Source organism: Dipodomys merriami, unplaced genomic scaffold (assembly GCF_024711535.1).
Source record: "Dipodomys merriami isolate MVZ:Mamm:240054 unplaced genomic scaffold, mDipMer1.0.p SCAF_11, whole genome shotgun sequence".
Classification (NCBI taxonomy): Eukaryota; Metazoa; Chordata; class Mammalia; order Rodentia; family Heteromyidae; genus Dipodomys; species Dipodomys merriami.
In genome coordinates, this window is record NW_027202382.1 from 39,753,254 (window position 1) to 39,772,427 (window position 19,174).

The 19,174-nt window shown below is 48.2% G+C and overlaps 1 protein-coding gene across 1 annotated transcript in view; it reads left to right on the plus strand.

The window, feature by feature from the left end:
- Positions 1-9,887: 9,887 nt before the first annotated feature.
- Positions 9,888-19,174, plus strand: part of Lhx2 (LIM homeobox 2) — a 33,185-nt gene continuing 23,898 nt past the window's right edge. The window contains exon 1 of the mRNA XM_070013335.1: positions 9,888-10,274. The gene's annotated coding sequence lies outside the window, so the exon portion shown is untranslated. The remainder of the gene's footprint in view (positions 10,275-19,174) is intronic.

The following is a 19,174-nucleotide window of genomic DNA, read 5'->3' on the forward strand; positions in this document are numbered from 1 at the left end:
TTACCACCATCCAGCTTCATCTTGTCATCTTTCCTAATGGAAACTCTTTGCCCATTAGGCAATGATTTCTCAATCTCCGTTCCTTGAAGCCCCTGGAATCCAACACTCAACCTTCCCTAATAATTTGACTCTACTAGGTAATTATATATGTACATATATATATATAATTACATATATAAGGAGAATCACACAGCATTTGTATTTTTCATAACTACTTCATTTCATTTAGTATCAGACCTTCAGATGCTCGAGGTCTACCCCAGTTGTAGCATGTGTTAGAATTTCTTTCCTTTTTATGGCTGAATAATATTCTCTTGTTTGCATATCACATTTCATTGTTTCTATAGCTTAAATTGGAGCACCTCGGGGAGACATGAGTGTCTCCTTTATCCCTTCTCCTTTGCCCAAGTTCTGCCTAATGCCAGGCTCCTTTGAGCTGTGCTGGCATTCTCTGTAGGGGTCCTGGCTAATGAGCTCCTCCTCTCCAATGGCACAGGGCATCCTAAGTGGGGAAGCCCCTGCCTCAGGCCCACAAGGCGCCTCATTGAAGCTGAAGCACTGACACCTTGGTGTGTCATCATCTGGGAAAGTGACCCCTATCTGCTTGTAGCTCTGGGAAACCCAGCTCAATATACCCCAAGGGCATATTCCCAGATCTGCTGCTTCCTCCTCAGGTTAGTGCCTCCATTATAAACACAGGCTTTGAGATCACAATGCTCTTGGCTTGAGTCCTGGCTCTGGCAGTTGCCAGCTGTATGAGTTTGTGAAAACCACTTCTCCCCTTTGAGCCTGTTTATCTATAAAGGGGGATAGTAAGAGACTGCCAATCGGGAAGTCGACCTGACATATAAACTGCCCAAGCCCTTTGCTTGGCACCAAGCAAATGGTCAGTAAGTGGAACTGTTATGGTATGGTAATCACCTGCTCATGCATGTGATAAAGAAAGTGGAGCTTCCATGCCCAAAGGGAGGAGAGAGGATGGAGGAGTCAGGGTTTTCAGAGGAGACTGAAGGATGGCCAAGTCAAACTCTTCCTCTCCCCACAATCTGCGTATGTTTCTGACCTTAGTATGAGTAGCAGATGGGGAAAAGGCACACATTCACAGAACATGCCTGTACTCAGGTCTGTGATCCCATTGGCTATTTCCCCTGCTAGTTGTGGTGGGTTAAATGATAATCCCTTTAAAGAAAGAACCATGTCTGGGAGCCTACAAATGAGACCACATTTGGGATTACCTTTTGGATAAAAGGAACTGTGCACCAGCGCTCACACCTGGAGTCCTGCCTGCTGAAGAGGCTAAGATCTGAGGATAGATTCAAAGACAGCCCAGGCAGAACAACCTATGAGACTCTTATCTCCAATAAACTGCCAACAATAAATAAATAAATAAATAAATAAAAGCAAGCCCAAAGTGGAGCTGTGGCTCAAGTGATAAAGCACTAGCCTTGAGCAAAAACTCAGGGACTGCACTCAAGCCCTGAGTTCAAGCCCCAGGACTGGCAAAAAAAAAAAAAAAAAAAGGAAAAGAAAAGAAAAACATGTTTGTTGATATAATTAAGTGGAGGATCTTGAGACAGGTCATCCTGAATTACAGAGGTGAGCCTCCCTGGAAAAGACTGAAGAGTAAGAGGACAACCATGTGAAAACAGAAGCAGAAATTAAAGTTATGCAGCTAGAAAGCAGGAAACACCTGGAGCCACCAGAAGCTAGAAGCAGAATTCTATTATTATTATTATTTTTTGTGAGTCATGGGGCTTGAACTCTGGGCCTGGACCCTGTCCCTGAGCTCTTCAGCTCAAAGCTAGTGCTCTACCACTTGAGCCACAGCACCACTTCCAGTTTTTTGGCTTTGAACCATGATCCTCAGATCTCACCCTCCTGAGTAGCTAGGATTATAGGCGAGAGCCACCGGCACCCGGCTGCAGAATTCTATTATCATCATTGTCATCTTTCTTCTCTTGTTCCTCATCATCATCTTAAAGTATATCATTTCCTCATCATATACAATTTAACATACCAGTTAAATGCACATGTCAGTACACTGCACCTTGATCAATGTCATCTGGAAGGGGAATCCTTTAAGAATTCTTCCTTGGAAGCTCTAGAGCCCAGGCAGGAGATCAAGAGTTCAAGGCCAGCCAGAGCTTCAGTCAATTCTGCCTCAAAACTCAAGGGCTAGGGGTATAGCTCCATGGTAGGATGCTTGGCCTAGCAGGCAAAAAGTTCTGGGTTTAATCTCAGCATTTGGGATTTCCTGTGAAAGCTTTTGGGAATGCAACCCTTCTGACACCCTGATTTGGGGCTTTTGTCCTGTAGAAGTATGAGAAAATGAGCTTCTCTTCTGGTAAGCCCCCACATTTGTGGTGATACACTATGACATCCCCAGGAAAGGAATACACTGGTGGAGACGAAGTGGGCACCTGCATACTCTTTGTCATACACCCATTTCACAATGGCCCTCCAGCCTCTCTGGCCTCACTGCTTTCAGCTCAACTCTCTCCAGCCCTTCTCTCTACAACTGCCAGAATGATGCTATTAATGAACACAGCAGTGTCACATTGCTGTTTGAAGGCTCTACCAGCCAGAACTTTTCTGTTCCAAGTGACAGAAAAACTAACCCAAACTGGCCTAAACAAAAGAGACTTGTTGGCTAGTAAAACTGAAAAGGCCAGAGGCTTGGGCTACCTTCATCTTGGCTGGATTTGGGGCTCAAACAATGTCACTAGAACTCCTTTTGCTCTGTTGTGCTGCCTTCTGGTGTGTTGGCTTGGATTTCAGAAACCGCACCTTAGTGAGACTGGTGACAGCAGTTCAGGAGCCTAAAATCCTGTCAGATTAGAGATCAGCAGAAAAAGATTACAGACCTTTCCCAGTCCTCAATCCAAATCTCCCAATTGGCTCCCATTAGGTGGAATTATCTATCCTTCAGCTAATCAATATGGCCATAGGAATGGGATGCATTAATTGGCTTAGGTCAGAGTCAAGTGGTGTTCCCTCTCTGGCATCATGGGAGAACTGCCTCTTCCAGAACCAGAACTGAGAGGGAAGAAGGGAAAAAGGAGGTGGGACACAATCCAAAAAGAAAAGCAGAGAAAACTCCTACTTCTCCATCCCCCAAGCACAGCAAATGCATGTGGAGCAACATTACACACACACACACACACACACACACACACACACACACACACACACACACACACACACACACACACACACACACACACACACACACACACACACACACACACACACACCCACAGCAGGTATCTACCCAGATGTTCTTCAATGGCCCTGCCAAAAGTCATCAAGATATTTCTCCTTGTTCTCTAGCCTGATCTCCACTCCAATTTGTTTGATATCCCCAGGTATTTCCTGCCATTTCTTCCCTATGTTTTTGCTGTCACGGTACCCACTGCACAGAATGTTCTTTTCTCCTTCCCTCATTCATCACTAATTTCTACTTCTTTAAGCCTTTGCTTAGTTGGAGACTCTATCTGAGTTCCAAAATCTCCTCAAGTTTACATCATGGCCCTTAGACTGAAGTTAACTTCCTTTATTTTTTTTGTCGGTTGTGGAGCTTGAACGATTGAACTCTGGGCCTGGGCGCTGTCCCTCAGCTCTTCTGCTCATGGCGAGCGCTCAACCACTTGAGCCACAGTGCACTTCCAGTTTTCTGGTAGTTTATTGGAGATAAGAGTCTCACAGACTTTCCTTCCCCAGGCTGGCTTTGAACCATGATACTCAGATCTCAGCCTCCTTAGTAGCTAGGCTTATATAGGTATGAGCCACCGGTGCCCAGCTTGAACTTGACTATTTATGACTGTCTCCTCTACTGAACTCTGTACCCCAGAAGGGCAGAGATTAATTCTGTTTGCATTTAACAAACACATAGAACCTGTTCCAAGGGCTAACCACTTTTTTGAGCTTTCTTCAAATACTAACTTGTTTAAATCAGCCATGATTGCATAGGCCTGTGAAACTGAAGCAGAAGATTGTGAGTTCAAAGCTAACCTGGGTAGACCCTGTCTTTTAAAAAATTCACAATAAGCTGGGTGCTAGTGGCTCACGCCTGTAATCCTAGCTACTCAGGAGGCTGAGATCTGAGGATCGTGGTTCAAAGCCAGCCCGGGCAGGAGAGACCGTGAGACTCCTATCTCCAATAAACCACCAGAAAACCGGAAGTGGCGCTGTAGCTCAAGTGGTAGAGCGCTGGCCTTGAGCTGAAGAGCTGAGGGACAGCGCCCAGGCCCAGAGTTCAAGCCCCACGGCCGACAAAAAAAAAAAAAAAAAAAAAAAAAAAAAAAAAAAAAATTCACAATAATTTAGTTCTCATAATAAATGCCATACAGGCAGTTGTATTATTATTGGTTTTTCTTTTTTTTTTTTTTTGTCAGTCGTGGGGCTTGAACTCTGGGCCTGGGTGCTGTCCCTCAGCTCTTCAGCTCAAAGCGAGCACTCTACCGCTTGAGCCACAGCACCACTTCCCATTTTCTAGTGGTTTATTGAGACTTTCCTGCCTGGGCTGACTTTGAACCGCAATCCTCAAATCTCAGCCTCCTGAGTAGCTAGGATTACAGGCGTGAGGCACCTGCGCCCAGCAGGCAGTTGTATTCTTAACTCTACTTTGAAGATAGGAAGCTGATGCATAGACAGGGTATTAATTCATCTGTGTATTTCCAGGGCTAAGCCTAAAGCTAAGCACATGGTAGGTATTCAAACAATGTGTCTTGGGGTAGGGGGTGGTTTTTAGTGTAAAGTGTTTGATTAGTGTGAAGAAGGCCTGAGTTTGATCCCTAGCACCACAAAAACAATTTTAAAAATACTGTGCACTCAGCTTATCTCTCCTGGGCTCTGTTCCCAATCTCACAAAGATGGCCATACTCTTGGATTTCCCTGTTACCTGCATTCTGAGGCTTCCCTGATTGGAAAGGGGTGTTGCTAAGGCAGCCTCAGCCAGAGCAGCTCAAGGTGATCCTCCTTTGGCTTTGCAGCTGGAATCCCTCAGCCATGAGGACAGAGCCTCGATCTGGATCATATAGGTCTATAAAATCCTTTCATATGAAGGATGAGCTCAGGAGACCCAAATGGCTCTCCGGCTTCCCTGACTCAGTGCACCTTATCACTCCCCAAGGGTTTCCAGAGCACATTCTAGAAGACCCATCTTAACAGTCAGTTACCTGCCAAGACTTCTGAGGACTCCAGTTGTGAGCTTGAGTTTAGGGCCTGGGCTCTGTCCTTGAGCTTTTCTGCTCAAGACTGGTGCTCTATCACTTGAACCACAGCTGCATTTCTGGCTTTTTTAGTAGTTAACTGGAGTTTTCTGGTTTTCTGGTGATTAACTGGAGATAAGAGGTTCACGGACCTTCCTGCCTGGGCTGGTTTTGAACCATGATCCTTGCATTTCAACCTCCTGAGTAGCTAGTTTACAGGCATGAGCTAGTGGCACCCAGAGAAAACTCTACTTAAAAAAAAAAGTACATACTTTGTCTTTACAGGAGAGATGATTTCATTAAGCTGAACCAGCATCCACTTCCATGGATCCACCTGGTTCTCTTATCTGCCTGCCTGCCTCCCCCTTCCTCATCACTGCCAGAGTGCCTCTCCTTCCTATCTTCAGAGCTCCATCTATCCCATTTCTATCAATCCCATCTCTTCCCCAGGTGACTCTTTTCCCTTGCCCTTATTGATCTCTTTTCCTCTGCTTGTCTTCATCTGTCTTTTCTCCATTGTATCCCTGAGTAGGGGAGTATCTGCCTGCTAGTGTTCCCTAGATCGTGACCAGCCTCCTTTCTGGCCTATTTCATCCCATCCTTGGTTACCTGACATGTCCGGAAATGGGCCTTGGACTTCTTGCATTCTAATTCCAGTGAGAGAACCTGTGTGTACCAGGGCAACCACAGGGACTCCCACCCACCACTCTCTCCCTTCCTCTAAGCCTATTTGTTGTCCTTGCCCCTCAGGTCCCTTCTGCCCAGCCTAGGGGACAGAAGCCCTCAGGGCCATATAGTCAGGGTGGCTGTCTGCTGCCCCAAGGACTAGGTCTCCTCAGCTTCTCTTAATGAGCATGCCTTCAGTGACATATTCATTACTCCTCTTCGGTCGCTTCGAGTCAAAACTGATTAGTTACACTTACCACCGCAAAGATGTAATGATTTTATTGTTTATCTTCAATTTATTTTGATTAACATCTCCGTTCTTTTCATTGCAAGTGCAATTAGGTGCAATCTAACAGCGACTACTTTAATTTTGTTGAAATTAAGATGAATAAGTGACGGCTTATGGTGCTTTGTTTAACAAATAAATCATAGTTAAGAGGAGTGTATTAGTAATAAATGAAAAAAGACAGCTTAATTAAAATGCATGGAGCCAGCCTCTTGATGTTCATCGAAAATCCAAATCTCAATTCCAAAAATCAGAGGGAGCTAAGGGTTAGAAAGACCCTTGCTGCCGCTCAGAGTAGTAATCAGAGGGTGACAGGCTTCGTGGCTCGGCTTTGAGCTACTCAGGGAAGAACAAGGAGATGGTTACACGCCTCAGCAAAAGCCATCAGGAAAACCCAGGTAGAAACAGATATGGGGAGGGGGCACAGGATGAAAGTCCTCCCCCCTCTCCACCAAAGAACTGGCTGCCAAGCCCACACCCTGAATTTTCCTTAAAGAGTCCATCACATCCAGTCAGGGACTAGTCACTAGTCCCCCCCCACCACCACCACTGCTACTTCTAGGGAGGTGCAGGTGCCCTTTTGGGGAGCCCTGTGCCAAGTCCAGACCCCAGGGCAAGTGTCTGGGTGAGATCTCCTCCCAGCTGGGCTTGAGAGGGACTTCCCCATCTCTTGATTTGGAAACAAGGTACCAGAAGTCAGCCCTGGAAAGTTTCCCCGTGTGAAGTTTAAAAGCGCCTGTGCTGGAGAGGCCGGCTTTGAAGCAGCCTGTGGGCCCCTCGGCAGGCTCCTGCGAGTCAGAGGGCTGGCCTCGCCTCAGATCCGCCGTGCCTGCCTCCACAGGGCTGGGAAATGGGAATTGTTTTTAAGTTGAAAAATTACTTGTAGAGCTCACTCTTTTGCCACGGCTCTCTTTTTGTTCTCAGTCATCTCCTTCCTCTGCCTTCTCTTCTTAGGCTTCCTCCTTTTAGTGAAGAGGAGCAGACAGCCCCTCGGTTGTAATCCACGTGCAGGCTGTGTGACCTCAAGCCAGTTTCTTAACCTTTCTGGACCCTAACGCTTTAGCAGAAATAAAAGGAAGACAACAGTTGCCCACAAGGCAGGGATGCTGTGAAAGTTGGCAGGGTAACTGCATAAAAGTGCCAAGCACCTGCCTGGCCCTGAGGAGGAGCTCAGTAAGCATTAGCTGTCTACAAAGCCTCCTGCCTCCTCCTGGCTGGGAATCCATAGGCAAGTCTCCTTCTCCGGGCCTCATGTTACTCCTTCCTACCCTTCAGCCCTCTGCACTGAACTTCTTTTCCATTCCCTCTGTACACGGCACTGAGTGCCCACCTTGTGCCTGATACAGTGCTATATCCCAGGGACCTATGGAGTGAGTGAACTCGGGATGATCGGACCCACAGAAAGATTCCAGTCTCAAGTCCCCTGTGAGCTCACCTCACCAGCCATCACAGTCCTATGTGTTCACAGTACTCATCACAGAGCCTGGCACACAGCACACGCTGGGCATTGTTCAATGGAAAAACAAAAGGCTGCTGAGGACACCTGTCCCAGACCTGGCTTTCAGGGCACAGAGGAAAAACCTAGCTTGGGTATATGTCTTGGGAAGGTCAGTCGGGTAGGAAAACAGATGCCAACATAGGCAATGGCTAGTGCCGGGTTAGCAGGTGGGGGAAGAGATCCAAGAAGGACCAAATGTAAATGTCAGATAGTTTGAGCCTGGCTTCTTCCTTCCAGTTGAGAAAAGAGGAAATCAGGACTCATATGGTAAAGGGTAATAAAAACAGTTGTGGCATGCAAGCCCCACCCCTTCCATGCCCCCCACACACACCTCTTCAGCCTCTTGTCCCCACACCCCTTCAGAGAGAGACACACACTGAAATTCCTACAGGCCAGGCCTCTCCAGCCCCTTCCCACTTCCTGCCAACCACACCCCCTGGGCTGACACCTGGCTTCAAGTCTTAGCTTTGATGGCACCACACCTTGAGAAAGTTTTTCCTGAGCCCATTCCCTCCCCAGGCCAGGTTCCTTGGATGTTTTATTCTCTTCCTCTCCCCCCCTCTTTCCCCCCTCTCTCTCTCACACACAACTGCTGTAAAAATAATTTGTCCTTATAGTTCAGTTTGCCTTCCCCAAGTTTCAGGAAGGCAAACAACATGCCTGGTGAATTGCTGTCTCTTCCATGCCATATAAAGAAAAACTAGAATAACTTTCTATACCCTGAGCACGTCATGCATACCACAAAGGACCCAAGCCACAGTCTTCAAAAGGCAGGAGGATCTTGAGTTTGAGGTCAGTCTGGAGAAAATAGTGAGACCCCTGCCTCAATCAAATGAAAAATAACCAGAAGGCGGTAATTGTTTCCCCCTCACGGAGGAGGAGAGTGGAGCAGAGGTGTGCATCTTGCCTGAGTAAGTGGTTTGGGGCTCAGGTCTGTTTGACAAAAGTCACACCCTGTGTGGGGAGCACCTTCGAAGCCAAAAAAAGAAAGAAAAAGAAAAAAGCCAATCAAGTGTGTGAGAGATGGAGCAGGAGGAATAGGATTTTGCCAACTAGGATCTAAGGACAGAAGTCAGCACTGTCTGCTTGGGTCACTCAGGGAAAAGCCGGCAAATGTCAGGGCCTGAGACATCAGACCAGCTCTAGAATAAAACCCGGAGCAGGGACAGAGGGGAGCCACAGACACTTCTAAAGGAGGAGACATCAGAAGGAGCCAGCTTGGCTTCCCCCCTCCCCCGCCCTCCCCCGCCCTCGGAACTGGTCACTGCCCACCAGATTTTGTGACACCCCTGGCACTCAGCTGCAACTGAGTGATATAATGAGCTTCAAGGCCCACGCCTATAATCCCAGCTAATCGGGAGGCTTCTAGCTGGAGGATTGTGCTTTAAGGCCAGTTAGGGCCGAAAGCCCTCTGCGCTGATCTTCAATGAGCCAGCAAAGTGCAGGACTGGAGGCATGGTTCAAGTGGTAGAATGCCAGCAGAGCTCAAGCAGAGGTCCTGAATTCAAATCCTGTATCACTAAAAAAAATGGTGACAAAAGAGGAGGGCCTAGAGTCATTGGCACCTCCCCCCATCCCACCACTCCCCCCAAACCACCACTCGCAGTGGGAGCTGCTCAGCTGTTTTTGGTGTTTGTTTGTTTTAAGATAAAAACACTGCAGCTGGGAGGGAGGACTTGACTCCGGTGCCCGAGCAAGGGGACGCTGAGGCTGAAACGAGGGGGAAAGCTGTTCCAAGCAGGGACGGAGGGAGGGAGCGCAGGTCTCCCCCCCCCCGCACCCCCCAGAGCAGAGGGAGAAAGAGGTGGCAAGTGAGGGGAGGTGGGGAGAAATGGGAGGGAGGGAGGACATGGAGAGAGGGAGCGAGCGGGGCGCGCGGAGTGGGAAGAACCGGGAGGAAAGAGGCGCAGTGAGAGCTGGAGACACCGAGTGGGATCGCGGCGGGGGCGGAGGGGGGGAAGGGGAAGGGGACCCCCCCTCCCCGAGAACTCGACCGAGGCCGGGATGGAGAGAGACGGAGGCCGTCATGAGCCGGCCGCAGAGCCGGGCAGCCGGGGCGGTGCGCGGAGCGGGCGCGGGACGGCGACGGGCGGGGCGGGGACGCGGGGACGCGGGGGCGCGGGACCCCTTCCCCGCCCCTCCCCCGCCGCCCCCGCCCGCAGCCTGATGACCGCCGCTGCCCGCGCCCACTCGAGGCGGCCGTCAGCTGGCGGCGCGGGGCAAGCGGGGACCCGGCGGCTGCTCCCCTCCGGCTCCGCCGGCCCTGATTGATTTGTCAGCCGCGGAGAAGGCGCGGACACACAGCTCCTCCGCTCGGCGCGCCCTCTCCCCGGCTGCCGGGCCGGCCCCGCAGGCTGGAGCCCCCCGTCCCCCGGCCCGGGTCCCGCCGCCCCTTCCGGACCCCCGCACCTTCCCTCCTCTGCCGCGGCTCGGCGGGCCCGCAGGCCCCGGGGGTTGCCAACCGTCCCGTCGCCCCTTTTGGGCACCTTGCCAGCACCCCCCAGCCCTCACCCTGCCGCTCCCCCCAAGCCCGGCTCCCCCGCCCCCCGCTCCCCGGCTCCGGCCTGGGGCCGCGCGCAGAGCCGGCCACACCCGCCGCCGAGCGCTCGGAAAGGTAAGCCGGCGCCTGGGCGCGCCCGAGGCCGGGAGGGCGGCCGCCCGCGCGCCCGCACCTGGCGCTGCCACCGCCGCCCACGTCCGGGGGCCCGTGCGGGCTCCGCCCGGCCGGGAGGGCTTCGCAGGAGCTGGGGTGGTGTCGTGAGCACCTGGGGGAAATGGGGCGCGGTGGTTCCCGGAGGGCAGCGGTGGGGGGTCCTCGCCGGGGCGCCGCGCAACTCCCCGGGTCCGCACCTTTTCTCTTCCTCTCGGCCCGCCCTGCCGAGTTTGGGAAGGCAGCACTTTCCCGGGTCTCTTTGGGGGAGTCACCTCTTAGCCGGTCGGTACCTCGCTATCCCCAAGCCAGGAGTCCGTCTCCATTAAGCACCCCCTCCCACCCCTACCTTCAGAAGGATTTTTCTCCCTCTTTCTCATTCTCCAATTTAGAAAGAAATCCTGGCTCCCTACAATTTACAAACCACCTTCGTCCGGCGCACTGTCCAGGGCCAGCCTAGAGCCTTTCACCCCCTCTGAATCCTAGGTGTGCAGATTCCATCTGAGTTTTCCACTAGGTAGAGGGAGTGTGTGTGTGTGTGTGTGTGTGTGTGTGTGTGTGTGTGTGTGTGTGTGTGTGTGTGTATGTGTGCGCGCGCGTGCCTGCGCGCAAAGGCTCTCTCGGGGGACTCCACCCAAAAGCAGGGGACCATCACACCATCTTCCACCTCTAGGAAGAGGGCAGCTGCCCAGGTACGTAGGCATTTATTATTTCCAAGGGGCGAAAGGGAAGACTACCCTGAAACAAAGAATTAAGGCCGAGGCGCACTGTCCCAGCCTCTTTCGAGGGAGAAGAATTCCCGATTCAGGACCCAAGGGACCTCAGCTCGGCCCCCACCCCCACCCCTTTAACTTTAAAATAGTTTAGTGAACACACAGAGAAATCATTTTCCCCTCCCCTTCTGCGTATTGAGCAGTCTACAAAGAGAAATGGGAAAGAAGGGAGAGAGGTTTAACTCTGATCCCCACAATTAGTCCCTGGGAAGGGAGGGGTGCAACCCGGGAGCCTCAGTTCTTCAGATACAAAAGCATTTAGATCGCTTTAGACCGGTTAATCCTGAGTCTGGCTCGGGTCTCTTTTGTTTCCCAACTCCATTGTGGGTTTTGTGCAGTTTCTCTCTGTTCGCGTGATTGACTAGCCAATGGATGGTAATTATCCAAATGTCCCCTCTGTCCTTTGACTGACTTCTCTGTATTATGGGCAACTGTCATGCATTCTGTCATTCCATATCATATTACACGTATTATCATATGAAGTCTCCCCCCCCCCCCGTTTAAAGAAGGGCGCCTCAACCCAGATGCTGCGCCGCCTTTAGAAGGAAGGGCTCCCGAATAATTTGTGCTGAGCACAGTTTGGAATACAGAGCAGGGGCTGCTGGAGATGGGAGGTTGTGCAGGTAATTTGCCTTGCTGGCTGTGAGTGGGGATGGTCTCTGGGATTTGGGGGGTGTGAGGACTTGTGTATAGGAGCTTGGTGCAGGTTTGCCCGTTGTGTTTTTATGGCCAGACTTTTGGAGTTGTTTGGATAGGTCTGAAATAGCCTATGAAGAAACTTGAAATCAGCTTTTGACCCCAGAATATCGGGGCGAGGGGGAGGCACCTCTGCAAGCCTGGTTCCTTTGGGGGGTATTAGATCTTAGTAGCACATGTTCAGGGCGTCAAGTCTTTAGGATCCTAAAATAAAGCTCTCTTCTGCCAGTGGCCCTTCACCAGGACAAGTCCTCTTGACTCCCGTTCTAGTTGGCTACCAAGCGGACAGGATGGAACAGCCAGCTGTGTCTCTTTGAACTCTCCTCTCCCCCCCAACCCTCACTAATGGTAAAGCTCTGAGAAGGAGCGAGCTTTTCCAATGATGTCTTCGCCCAGATAAACTTGGTACCCCTTGGTGCAATTGTACATGCCATCACTTAAGAGGGAGGCAGGATTTATAACAAGGAGGCTTTGCAGACAGAGGCTCTGGGGTCCTCTGAATCTGTGGGCAAGACTAGCCTTGCTTCTGCAAAAATATGAAAAAAAGTGTTTTATTATTGTACTGGATATGAAGTGCCACCCAGATGTACAGCCTCGCAGTTAATTACCTTGTTCTTCATCAAATATATGAGCAATAAATTCTCTGTGAAGGGAGGTGTGTGTATGTGTGTGTGAGAGTGTGTGTGCATGCGCACGCTCCTGTGCATGCATGCATGCATGCAGATAAATGGATGGATAGATGAATGCAGAGGAAAGAGAAACTCACTTTTTTTTAAGACCACAGAAAGAGACAGACTATTTTATGGGAGGTTTGATATACTGCTCCATGATGCTTTGAATTTTTCAATGATCAAATATACATGATCAAGCTGTGCGTGTTAGGGTGCGAGGTGCGCTGACGGTCAATGGCTATTGATCAGGCTGTTAAGTATTTCTGCTCAGTTTTATAAATATAGATAGATCCCAGATGATTTAAAGAATTGAATGACTACGAAACTAGCACTCTTATGTTCCTTTGGAGATGGGGAAATGGCTAGTTAGTTGTAAAATACTCCAACCATTGTTCACCACCACTACCCTCATCCCTGAGATATCTAGAAAATGTGAACTTCATTAGCAGGAGTGTTCAAGAATAGAGCAAAAATATTCCAACTGTTTTGTTTGGAGTCTGTATAAAACAATCATCTTACCTGAGCCAATCCTTGTTTATAGGCTGAGTTACTGCCTGTCTCTCTTACACAAGCACACACAAAAACACATAGCAATTTTGTAACCACAATTTTGACCTGAACGGACAGGCTGCTGCTGAAGAGATGGAACCATTGCTAGAAATAGGATCTAAGGTCCTTAAAACCCTTCTGGGGAACAGGGAGAATTAGCCTCATGCTTTCCTCAATTAACTAATTTCTCACTAATCTAAACATCTATTTAGAAAGGTGTGGAGGAGTGAAGGATGGAGATTTAAAGATAATCTCTAATTGGTCTATGAAAAAAAAAAACACCTCAGTCCATGACACTCAGAAACCCTCTTTTCTCTTTCTTTCATATTCTTTCTCTCCCTCCTCCTACTCTTCTACCTCCTTCCCTTCTTCTCCCCTTCTTATTTCTTTCTCTCACTCTGCTTTCTGGAAATTAAAAGTGGATTTGAAGGAAAGGGTCCTGAGAAACACTTGGGAAGAGGAAGGAATGAGAACAAACTTAAATTTTTGATTATGTTGATTAGCCATCTTATGTGTAAGCATCCAGTTAGCTATTTTGTAGAAGAATCACATTCAGGTAAAGCAGTCTTTACCTAGATTGTAAAACTTCAGCATACAGACGATTGATAGTTACGATTTGTTTTCACACCTCAAAATGACATGAGTGTAGATGTTTCAGTTTTTCTGTTTGTAGAACAATCTTTTTCCAACTAAGTACCCCTCACTGGAGGATCACCTGCACCCCTACTGATAAACCTTCTTTGAAATGGCATCTCTCAGAAATAAAAATCTTCCTCAAAATTGGCATCTCTCTCTCTCAAAAAAAAAAAAAGTTGATTTCCCTCCAGAAATGGATGAATCTACCCTGATTGGGTGTACATGACCTTTCACCTCATTGTGTCTGACCTATCACTTAATTAATCTCTCCCAGATGCAGAGCTGTTGACAACGCCAAAGATAAGCAATATTTTTGAACAAAGAGGAAGCTTTTAAGAAGACTAGCCACAGTGAGGTTGAGGCTCTTTAAAAAAAGTATAAATCTTCAGCATTTGGATGTAGTTGTTGTAATGAAGCCAAGCCTCAGGGATGGTCCCATCTTTGCTAGAAACTTTCTGTGCCCTCCTTTAGCCACTGATGTCCATATACATTCATTTTCTTACCACTCAGTTGCTCTCTGAGTTCAAACTCTCTATCCATAACTGCTTTACTGAAGATTGTCTTGCTTTCTCCAGCTTGGTCTTTGGACCTTCAGATCCTCTTTTATAGCATTAGGAATATCTAGGGAGGTCAGCTTTGAAAGCTTTGGATGACAAAATATTGACTGCATTTTTCTGGTACCTATGAAAGAAAAACATTTGTACTAGAGGCACCTTGGTGACATACTGGGAATAGTTTATTAATTAAATGACTTGCTAATTGCTGCTGGAATTACTGTACAGAGAGAACCAGAGAGTTTGTAAAAGATGACAGTTTGAGTAATTCATTTTTTTGGCTTAAAACATTTTCATAAACAGGTCCTAGAAATGTGTTGCTTTGACTCATTCATCCCTCTAACGCCAACTATTCAATTGAGTTTCAATTAATGATAATATATGGTCTGGGATCCTTAGCTAGGCCTGACTGATGGAAGAGCTTTGTTGAATCTGGTGCAGGTGGCACTGTTTAATAAGCACAGGAAAGAGTGAATAATGTAATGCTTGCAAAGAGAAGTAAATGCAAAATAGATCGCTCTAATTATGGCTGCCCCCAGAAATGGAGATACAAGCTGAAATGGCCAACTAGCTAGGAAATTCCAAATAGAGTTGATAGTCTTTTTTTTTTTTTAACTTTCAAGGCTGACATAGTAGCTTGAAAGTAAATTTGGATGAGCCCATCTGACTCAGAACTATGAAGCCTAAATTGAAACCTGAGTCTGATGACCTAGCAATGTTTGCTTTAATCGTCTAGGACAGTCAAATTCAGCTCTAGGACAAGGCTACCTCTTCCTACAACAGATTTGCACAGGCTTATTACAAATAGCCTTCCATGATTCATTGCAAAGTGCCAAGAGCTTTTGTTTTTGTTTTTGTTGATGTTTTTGTTTTGTTTGAATTTCTTTATGCTTGAGAAAATGAGTGTATAGGAAATCAAAGTGTGAATACTTAAGCAAACAGAATTTCCCATATACCTGCAAGGGCTCATAATGATTTTCATTCATGCAAAGATAATCGATGAGACATTGTTTTAATTAATGGAAGGATAAAAATGTTGGGGGATGGGATGCCAAAGGGTTGGGCTTCAATTGAAGCACATGTCTCACCTAACAATACAAGAAACAATACCAACTTCCCAAATGGCACTGGAGATTTGTTTGATAGACCAGGGGAAAGTTGGCCTGTAGTAGAGTCAGGGTCAGGTTGAAAGCACAAAATGAGAGGTTAGCCATGTTGGACATTTTCCCTTGCCTTCAACCTCGCTATCCCCCTTGGAAAAGTGTCATGTCCAACATTACCCCATAGGAAAAAAAAAAAGCTACTTACTTCCAGAGAAGATGCAATGTGTGCTAGGAGTGTAGTATGTTTTGTAATGGCAAAATAGTGCCAAGGCTGGAAAGCCAAAAGCAGCATCCTTTAGCTTGGATGGAAGGAAAGTCGAGGCTAAATGGTGTGTTAGATATGGATGATCTGGATGGCCATGGCTTCAGTAAGTGGATACAGACTCTTATCCTCTGATTGGGGATCCAGGGAAGAAGAACTTAAGTCCAGTATCCTCAGGCAAAACTCCCTTTTTGTTCTGTGGAAATGAAGCCCACCACCAGTCAAGAAAGCATTGACTGGACTCCCTAGTCTTTTGGTTTTGGTGTATGTGATGCTCATAAAGGGTTCTTTGAAACCCCGTTCTTTGAAATGGAGTTTGGGGGTGTCCCACAATCAGAGAGGGATGGCAGAGTTGCTTTTGAAGGAAAGGAAGATTTTGGTAGGGAAAATTTTTCAGTGTCAAGTGTGTGAATATATAAGAACTGTCCAAATGTTGTCTACCCTCAACCTCACTTTTTCCTACAAAATCTTCCTGGTTCTCTTTTAAGCAAATGTGGTTTCCTACATGAGATTTATTGGTGTGTGTGTGTGTGTGTGTGTGTGTGTGTGTCTGTCTGTCTGTCTGTCTGTCTGTCTGTCTGTCTGTCTGTGTGTACACACCTGAAAGACTTGCAGAACAGGGATTAGCCAGGGCTGGCTGTTATTTTGGGCTAGATTAAAAACAACCTTCCAGATTCAAGATATAGCTATATTGTATCAGTTTTCGGGAAAATGGCCTCTTGTTGCAATATTTATTTTTTCTTCCAGGAATATAGATACATACACACACATATATAAATATATATTATATGTATGTGTGTAAATCAGTTGTATGTGGAGGAGTGTGATTAGCTATTGTCTATTTTGTTACAATTGTTCTTTAAGAATAGCATGATCTGATGGATTTGTATTGTTGACAATGTGATTTGAGCAGGGCCCAGATACAAACTTTCTGCACCCTAATCAATAATGGTAAATCGTTGGGCTGAGGTGAATAATCTCTGACCTAGTATTCGTATTTCTTTTACCAATTGCCTGTAATAAAATTGAACATTTTGTCACCACTTTGAGAAACACTGCCAAACACCTTAAAACACATGTCACATGCCAGCAGCCCCCCTCGTTTCCCTCCTCCGGGAGTTTCTACATCTGGAATCATAATCACAGATAAAAACCTTGACAAAATTGCATCTGAGTACATTCCTCTCCACAGCCTTTACTTTCTCATAACATTTAATACAATATTAATACCTGCTACCGAAAGGCAGGAGGGAGGAAAAGGGCTGCCAACCTCCGCCGTTTCCTGATGCATCATGTTCAAACCTGAAATTCACACTTCGTGTTTCATTTTAAGTTCAGTGCATTTAACAGGGCCCTAGAGAGAGAGCCCTGGTTAGTTCCCCAACCTGCTCAGCTGACGCCCAGGGAGGCGGTTTCAGAATTGTTCAGATCGCTGCAGGGAGAAGAGGAGGAACTAGGCTCTTTTCTGCCAGCACTGGGCCAAGCCACTTCTCTATTCTAGTGTCACATACATGTTTGTTTGTTTTTGAAACAACGAAAGCCCCACTGCTTTTGATTATCGATAGTGGTGATCAACAGATTTTTTTTTTTGGTACAGTGTGACCAAAGCAATGATCTGATTTCATAAAAAAAAGCAAGCTATGCTCAAGCAGATTTTCTGCTGCCTGCCAGCCTCTCACATCAATATAAAACAATCCCCCTTTACTCAAAGAGGTCCACAGACCTGTGGAAAGGGCTGGGGGAAGATCCCCATGGTAGAGCTCTTTTCTTCTATCCCTGTTATTCACCCTTACCTCAGCTCTTCTTAGAGATGTCCATGTCCTTAAATTCCTGTGCATGGCCAGGAGTCATCCTCTCTGGCTCTACAAGCTGAAGACTGAGGTTGGGGGAGGGGGATATAGGGAGCTTGAGGGTCTCCTAGGGACCCTAGAGGGATACCAGGGGATGGACTTTCAGATGTTGGTGGCTTTGTTCAGGGGATGCTGTTCTCTCACCAGGATTAGGGTCAAAACAGACCAGGTTTGCTCCCTCCCTTTTAAAAATGTAAACCTCCAGATTTCTGGAATGAGTAACTACCATTCCCAACAGAGGAATCACACACACACACACACACACACACACACACACACACACAAATAAACACACGAGCACACATGCACAAACAGACACACAGATTTCTCTGAGCAACATTCACTTTGGTAAGCAAGGAATGTAATTTACTGAGTGGTACAAGCAAGCTCCAAGCACAGGAGACACTAACACTTTTACTCAGGGAATAGAGACTGGCCACTGGCTCTGACAATGGCTTTACGAGAAACAGCCCTTTCTGTTTCTTCGAGGCAGGGGGAGGAAATGCTGGATTTGCCTCTGTCTTCTCAGTTATTACGCAAGGTTTTTTAACTCCAAACCCTAGCAGCATCCTCAGAGTTGGAGGTCACCTCCTGACATTACCCAAAGGGGGCCCCAGGCTGGGGCCAAAGGCTGGCTCTCCTGTGAGGAACCCTTCCCCGCTGGCTCCCAAATCGCCGTTTTCTCTGCCTGCCTGCCTTTTCCTCCAGGGAGACTGCCGGAAGGCTGCAGAAATCTGGGCGCCCGCTCGCTCGCTTGTCAAGAAGCAAACTGTCTTCACATTCTCCAAGAGCAACATCCCTGCCTAGGAAGAGGAAGGAAAGAGGCAAAATAAATAAAACCAGTTAATGTTGTAGTTAACTTGCAAATCAAGTAAATCTGTTGGTGCCGTATTTGAGAAATAAACCATCAGAGCGTCACAGCAAACACACACTTCTGAACGTCTTCATTTTGATTTAATGGTATATCAGCTTCAACTATCGCTTCCTCTGCTGGGTACACACGGCCTGATGCCGCGGGAGGAGGGTGCCCGTGTTTATCACCGAGTGAGATGACTAATTACACCTTGTCAATCACCGTCTATGAAGACATAAAACCAGCGCGCACAATGAAGTAGTTGCCTGCAGCGTCAATTAGTTGGCGATTCCGAGGTTATTGCGTGGCCCTGCCTTGGCCGCCTGTAATAACGGGACACAGCGCGGGGAAGAGCGCGCTGATCAATCACCCTCCTTCCGCGGCTCCCCTGCGCCCCCCCTCCCCGCACCCCTCCCCACCCCCTCACCCCGCCCCGGCCTGGCCTCACTTTCTCCCGGGCCTCCCGTACGCACTTCCTCCCTTCGCTGCTCGGCTCCGTGGCGCCGGCAAGTTTGCGCTCGACAGCTCCGCAGCCGGCAGCCGGGAGCCCCGCAGCCTTTGGGGAGCGCCGGGGCTGGTGGCCCCTTTGTTGGAGGAGGCGTGGAGGGAGCGCTTTTGTTCTGAGTTAGTCACGGTGGCCGGCTGGAGGCTGCTACCTCATTATGCGCGGGTCTGCTAGACTGCGAGGAAGCAGATGGTTGGGAGGTAGGCAGCGGCAACCGCGGCCAGACCCCGAACTCCGCTCACCTGTCACCTCCCCCCAAAGGCCGATCCCGCCAACTTCAGGGCTCTTCCCGGGGCCGGTGAAGGTTCTGGGTACCTGTCCCCGTGCCTGCGCTCTCCCACCCCCTACCTTTCTCTGCTGTGTGTAAATGTCACTCACGTGCCAGTCTATGTGTTTACAGCCGGTTCCGTTC